Raw genomic sequence first — 7,715 nt, 5'->3', positions numbered from 1 at the left:
CAACATTACTTATGCATTCACGTGCAACAAATCTGATCAGAAAAGCAATGTTTGGTCCTAATATCTGAGCCAAGGGGCTTTCTGATGATGAATAATACACATGCACATAGGCAAGCATGTGCAGGACACACGCAAACACGATCCAAACGCCAGAGGAAACATGCTGCAGTGTTGTCAGAAATGCACATTCTCCTCTCTGTGGCACAAGAGAGCTTCCTCAACCCTGTCAGATAATTGGTCTCTGGAGAAACGGTTCTGCTTAAAGCTAAAAGTTAAACCCTAATAAGGCTGTAAAAACGCACACAAACATTAAATGTCTGTGAGACCATGGCATGCAGAATAAAGACATGCATAAGACAGACTCATGAATCATTTAAGTCTGTGTTCTCAAAATAAATGAAAGGTGATAGATGCCAGAGTAAAAAAAACAAATCAGCTGTAGCTGCCTGTGTCATCAGGCCTCACAGGGAAGGAGAAGCACAGTGTAAACACAGATCCTGGGAATTTGGTGGGTTTTCCTCAGCAGGAATGGGTGTTTTCCTCTTTTCTTCTTTGTTTTGCAATTTTATGAGAACGCCAAGGCAAACTCTCCCAAAGGTGTTCTAACCACGCCCTGTACGTGCTTCTTCATGCGTGGCGTGTATCTCTTTGTCTGAGTCTGTAAGTCTCTGTGACCTTGTCAGGAACGTTTCCTATTTAATCATCTCAGGGAAATCTCAAACTTGCCTTTAAAACTGAACATGAAAGGTAACCTTCTCTATTTTAGCTTGCACTCCCTCTCTTTTCTCTCCCTGTGCATAGAACCAGGGAATTATCTTTTTTTTCACTCCTGCCTTAGATCCAGGGAAGTCACACGAATGGGACAGAGAGCGTGAGAGAGAGAAGAGAAAATGACACATGCAGAGGAAGAAAGGATGGAGAGAAGTGAGAGTTTGTGTGTAGAAAAGACAAAATGAGGTGCAGGAGGGTAAAAGTGTTGGGAAAGTGTTCAAATGATAATTATTTGATGTATTGCTGCAGATCCAGTGTGTTGAATGAAATGTCTAAGGTGCAGACAAAGGGTGTCATAATGAGGCAGAAGTTCAGTGCATCAAACAGGCAGCTCAATTTGCTGTGAAATAGAGACGCAGTCCAGTTGCAGTAACAGTGGACAGCCGTTTAATGACATCTCATGAATGCGCAGCAGTTTGGCAGAAATGTGTCATGGCTGCTGTCACATTTACATTCACATCCTAATATCTCTTAACACACACGCTTTATGTCCATCACACTGCCTCTTTATCCTGCTTTCTGTGAGGGCAGAGCGGCGTGCTAAACGGCAGCCCTGGCTCAGCCTCAGGCCAGAGCAGCGAGACCTCACGTCTGGCTGGCCTGAAATATTTAAGGAAGCCATCCAAAGCTTGTTTCACTCAATCAGAACCCACTGGGTCATTCCCATCAGAGACCAATTACGACTACTGCTGAGCCAAGAAAAAGAAAGGCCAGATCAAAGAAAACAATGCACCGGCACGAGAAGTTTGCACCTACACGAATGTATTTGAGGATGTGGACACACAATGATGGATGTACTTGGAGATGGAGTGCACGAGTACATGTGTGCAACAAGCACACCTGCACAGCTAAACTCATTTGTCAATTTCTTTTTTACTGTCTCTGGTTTCATTGTTTTCTCAAAGTTCTGTGTTTTTCAACCCTTAGTTCCTTTTTCTACCTTTAACAAAGTTGTCTTTTATATTTCCAACAAATCCCAAAGGCAGCACAAACACACCCAGACCCACATATCAGTAGTTCTGGTCAAAATACTACAGAAGTGGATAGAACAGTTGGTACCCCTCTGTTAAAGACAGGAAGTCCCAGAAAGATCACTGAAACAACTTGAAACAGTAATAATCCATAAAAAAGAAAGTAAAAAATAAAAGATTTAAACAATAAAATGATGAAAAGCTAAAGATAATGAAAATTAGACAGTGTTGTAAATTGCAGCTCAGATGAATAATAAAGAAAGAAAATGACCTTTTATAGCCTCTCACGACAAAAATCACAAGGCGCTTCCAAGAACAAAACATTTTAAATATCAAAAATATATTTTATTTTGTCAAAATGAGAAATAACATTGTGATTAAAAAATGTACGAAAAGAGAAAGAGGAAATCAGGGGATCCCGGGAAAGGCAGAGTTGGAGCAGAATAAGGAGAGGGTGGTGATGAAGCCAGCTTGAACATGTGAGTTTTCAGCTGTTTTAATAATAATAATAACAATAACAATTAAAGCTGCAAGCAACGTTGTTCGGCCCTTGCAGCTCCACGCCGCTCCGGCCTGGCTGGCAGCCTGGAGCACCCGGGCACATCCACGGAACAGAAACCCACCCCGACATCAGAAACCGCAAACTGTCTCCTCATCCGCACCTCACCCTGGTTCAGCATCTCCTCTGAGCCCACCATTAAATTACACATCTCACCACTAGGGGATACTCTACCACACTGGTGGTGTTGTGACACAGACCAAAGTTAATGCTATTCTGACCACGTTTTGTAAAGTTATCGAAGGTTAAAGTTATCTAGGGGGCGCTTTGACCAACTACAGAAATATCCCATTGTGGTCAGCTTTGGTTGACAAAGATGGTTTTCTGTCATTTTGGCATTAATCAGATGTCGTGTGTGTAATCTAGAGCCAGAGAGCTGACAGAGGGTGGAGCTAAAGGGGTTTGAACCAACAACCACATCAATGTGTTTGGTGCAGTCACGTGATGACACAAGCCAAGTATAATGCCATTCTGACTTTGTCTTTAGAAGTTAATAAAGTTTGAACCCATCTAGGGGGCGCTGTGACCATTTACAACTAAATGCCATAGAGGTCATCTTTGGTCATCAAAGTTGGTTTCCTGTTAATTTGGCATCAATCAAACGTTGCATGGGTCATCTAGAGACAAAAAGCTGTAAGTGGGCGGAGTTAAAGTGATTTAGACAAGTGAGCACATACATGTGTTAAGTGCAGTTGTATGATGACTCCCACAAAGTTTGATATAGTTTGGAGCTTTTTTGCAGAAGTTACAAAGGTTTAATTGTATCTAGGGGGCGCTGTCCCAAATTTAGTAAATACTCCATGAAGAAGTTTGTAGGTTGATAACAGTCATTTGTGTGCAGTTTGGTGTGAATTGCATCATGCATGTGTTATTCAGGGCCTAATATATGTCAGGGGGTGGAGCTAAAGCGATATCAACCAATTACCACAGGATTGTTTTGGGTGCCTTTGTGTGATGACACATAGCAAGTTTGGTGCAGTTACGACCTGCTCTGTAGGAGTTATTACAATTTTAAAGGTATGTAGGGGGCGCTGTGGTGATATTTTACAACGTTCACCAACCGTTTGAGCCTCGTTGGCTAAAGGGCATGATTGTTGATTGCAGATCTTGGGCAGATCGGAGGCCGCTTGTGGAAGTTACAGGCATCAAAGCCCCTCCCTTTCTGGAAAGCTATCAGATCTGAATGGTCATTACAGCATCATGAAGACAGTGCAAGACCTTAGTGTCATGTTGACTAAATTAGAGGAGACATATATGGGTATTTCACCATAAAACTATAGACTTCCTGTAGTCAGGGGACGGGGCTTAGGTTATGTCAGCTGTCCACATTGTCATTGTCTTGAGATGTGGTCAGTGTTCACACAACCAAAGTTTGATATAGATCTGATCATGCACATGGGAGTTATTAAGTCAAGTAATGTAATGGCGAAAGGTCAAAGTTTGAGGCTTTGCCACGCCCGCACCTTTACACTTATTTAAAATCCGACGGTTGAATTTTTTCCCCATTTGTCTTAAGAGTATATAGCAGAAGTTTGAAGGTGATCGGTGAAAAGGGCGACTGGGCATCAGTCTCCAAACAACGTGTGCGAAAACCACTAAATCGAGTACTTGGACCTAAATGGCCGACCTCCTGTGTGACTTTGTGCTCGGCTCCAAGAGACTTGTTTGTAGGTCCTGACACACTACATTAGTGTACCAAATTGCGTGATCCTCAGTCAAAGCATGGCTTGGGGCTGACAGTTTTAATGGTTCTAGGGGATGCTATTTCAGAAAATAGACCACACCCACAGACCTCAGCTATCAATTTTTATTAGGGGTCAGACTAGGATCACTCACCAGAAATTTTGTGGCAATATCACGATAAATGAAGAAATGAGAGGCAAACATATTTCCATGGCGTGATGGCGAATTTCACCATGCTCTCAAAGCCCTGCCTTTTTTTCGAAACCTGCCAGTACTGGAGACCAAGTGACCTAAACTTATCTGCTGCTATTTGCCAGAGATTGCTGATGATTGGGTAAAAGGAGTCCAATGGGGAGCTGTGAAAAAAAGAGTGGCATGGCGACAAGTCAAAATTTGAGGCTTAGCCACGCCCATACCTTTATACTTATTTAAAATCTGACGGTTGAAATTTTTTCCCAATGTCTTAAGAGTATATAGCAGAAGTTTGAAGGCAATCGGTGAAAAGGGCGATGGGGCATCATTCTCCAAACAACGTGTGCAAAAACCACTAAATCGAGTACTTGGACCAAAATGGCCGACCTCCTGTGCGACTTTGCGCTTGGCTCCAAGAGACTTTTTTGTAGGTCCTGAAACACCAATTAGTGCACCAAATTTCATAATCCTCAGTCAAAGCATAGCTTGGGGCTGACAGTTTTATGGTCCCAGGGGACGCTATTTCAGACGATAAGCCACACCCACCGGATTTTCACATCAGATTTTTTGGGGGGCCAGACTAGGATCACTAATCCACAAGTTTCGTGGCGATATCTTTAGAAATGACGAAATGGGAGGCAAACGTGAGGCCACGGCGGTACACCTGACTTCGCCGCACCGCCACAGCCCCGCCCTCTGCAGAAAACTCCCATAAAGTGACGCCAAGCAACACCCACTTGTCTTGAGTTACCAGCTACAAATTTGTGGTGATTAAGTGAAATGGGGTGATTTGGGACCTATCACAGTAAAACTTGTCCTTTTGGGTCCTGAGGGGGCGGGGCTTGTTTGATGTCATCATCCGACCATTCAGTTTAGTTTGTGGGTGGATGACGAATGACCACAGAAACTTTTGTAACTCCACTCTATTCGGGTATGACGTTATCGCCATTTAGAATTTTTTGGCGAGTAATCGAACTTTGAGGCCTGGTCACGCCCCCTCAGCATATTAGAAAAGTCAGTTTTATTTTTTCTATTTGATCGCTCATCCCTTCTGAGCAATTTCACACAAATTTCGAGACAATCGTGTGAAAAATGATCAAGTAAATCAATCAGAAGCGAACCCTAGAAACGGCCAAAACGGGGTCAAAATCGCCACTTCAACCCAAAATGGCCGACTTCCTGTTTGATGTTGACCATGGTTGCAAGAGGCTTTTCTGTGTGGACTGTTGAGTTCTACAAGTGTACAAAATTTCATAACTGTACGACAAACTAAGGTTTATGGAGGGGGTATTTTTCACATTGTAGGGGGCGCTGTTCAGCCATTTTCTTTGCGAAAATAAATAAATACTATTTATCCAGTAATTTTTATCACAGACTTTCCACATTTGTAAACAGCCTATTTAAATGGTTAAAAGCACGATTGTGTTTGATTATGGGGGTTGTACTCCTGAGGCTCTCCAGGATGTCTGAGCTTCTCACCTCTAAAGCTGAGCCCAGCCACCCTATGGAAAACATTCATTTTAGTCACTTGTGTTTGTGATCTTGTGCTTTTTGTCATTCCCCAAAGCTCATGACCAAAGATGAGATTTGGGACAGAGATCGACCAGTAAACTGGTTGCTTTGCTTTGTTTGCTTCATTTCTTCTTCAGACTGGTTCAGTGTCTTCAACATTGCAGACACTGCCTCTATCCTCCTGTAGATCTCTCAATCTCCTTCCCTCACTCGTGAACACGATCCCAAAACACTTGAACTTTTCCACTTGAGGTATGACCTCTCACCTGACCTGTAGTTGGCCCTTTTCTGGTCGAGAACCATGGCTTCGGATTAGGATGCACTGATCCACGACTCAGCCACTTCTCACTCAGCTGAAACCCTAGCAACAGCTGAAGGTCATTGTTCAATAAAGCTAAGACAACCACATCATCCACAGAACATGATGAAATCCTCCTGCCACCAAACTTGACACACTACCCCACGGCTTCACCTAAAGACAGAACTGGTGACAAAGAACAGCCCTGATGGAGTCGAATCTTTACCAGGAATAGGTCTGAGTTACTGCCTGCAACTCTGACCAGACTCACAATTGGTATGAGGACCAAAGAACTCTTAACAGAGGAACACCCCACCCCATACTCATCGAGTGTCCCCCACAGAGTCCCAGGTGACACAATCATAAGCTTTCCACAGACCCACAACATGTATGTTCTGGTTGGGCAAACTCCTATGTTCCCTCCACGTCTCTAGCAAGGGTACTGAGCTACAAAAGGAAAATTAACATCAAATGAACAGATGGATAATAAGAAAGGCAATCAAAGAGCCCAAAAGGACTTCCAAAGTCATGCGATGTTCAGGGGTATAAAAGTAAAGCATCAAAAGACATTAGGTACGGTGAAACATAGAGGAGCTACGGTATGTCTTTGGTCTGCTTTGCTGCATTCGACTCATACTTGACTCTGTTCAAGTTCCAGTCCCAGTCATTCTGGAGTAAAATGTGCTGCCCCTTGTCATTAGGCTTGGTCCAGGTCATAGGTCAAAGCAAGGCTAACAACACCCAAAAATTGAACAAAAGACCCAAAGAATCCTTCCATGAACCTTGATTTAAATTCTAGTGAACATCTGTGGAAGGAGCTGAAACATGCCGTCTGTAGAAGGAACCCTTCAAACGTGAGCAGATTGTTTATGATTGGGCCAAAATACCCGCGGATAGGTGCAGACGTTGTGTTGAGATGTACAGATTTTACCTCAAATGTTTGTACACCTAAGTAAGTCAGTTGAATCATAATTATTGTCTGGGCCAGTTTCATTACACTTGAGTAAAATAATTTTGTTGACTCATAGTTCAAAAGCAATCATAGATTCTCATAAACTGATAAAAAATACTCCATCACTAATTCACTTAGTTGTAGTTATTTCATCATTTATTTAATTTAACTGTTTCTTTTGTGTGTTTTTCTTTCTTTAAAGTATCAACATTTCATCCGTGTCTGCAGACACCAGCATTAACCGTGGAGGGTGAAATGTGTCCTCAGCATTCACATCCATCTCTGTCTGAAGAAAACCTCAAATCTTTTTAATTGTGACATGCATACAAATGCAAACACATGGCAGGAGCACATACATCATCCATAATGATCATTAAAAAGAAGTTGAGAGGGGATAGTTACTGTAGATGAAATAAATACCTTCTGTTCCCTCCCTTCCTCACTCACGCTGATGAGAATTGACAAGCCATCGCATAACGTCCGATTAACCAGTCATCTGAGCCAAGAGCCATAAGGTACAGTCAGACGTGCACACGTGCAGGCATATTCCAGCACACATTCACATATTTTGACACTGACATCACAGCCATACGCATCAACCTCAAGAGGCCTAAAATATACAAGCAAGTACCGACCCAGATGATCTCTCCCACTTATACGTGCAGAGCACTTACCTTGATTTATTCACCTTTTCTCCCAGGCTATAGGGGAATAGGTTCTGTTTTTCCTGTCTTTTTGTCAGCCCCAGGAGGGAAATGCACTTAAGTTAATACAGCT

The sequence above is a fragment of the Nothobranchius furzeri genome, chromosome 7 (genome assembly GCF_043380555.1).
Source record: "Nothobranchius furzeri strain GRZ-AD chromosome 7, NfurGRZ-RIMD1, whole genome shotgun sequence".
NCBI lineage: Eukaryota > Metazoa > Chordata > Actinopteri > Cyprinodontiformes > Nothobranchiidae > Nothobranchius > Nothobranchius furzeri.
This window is presented reverse-complemented; position numbering follows the sequence as displayed.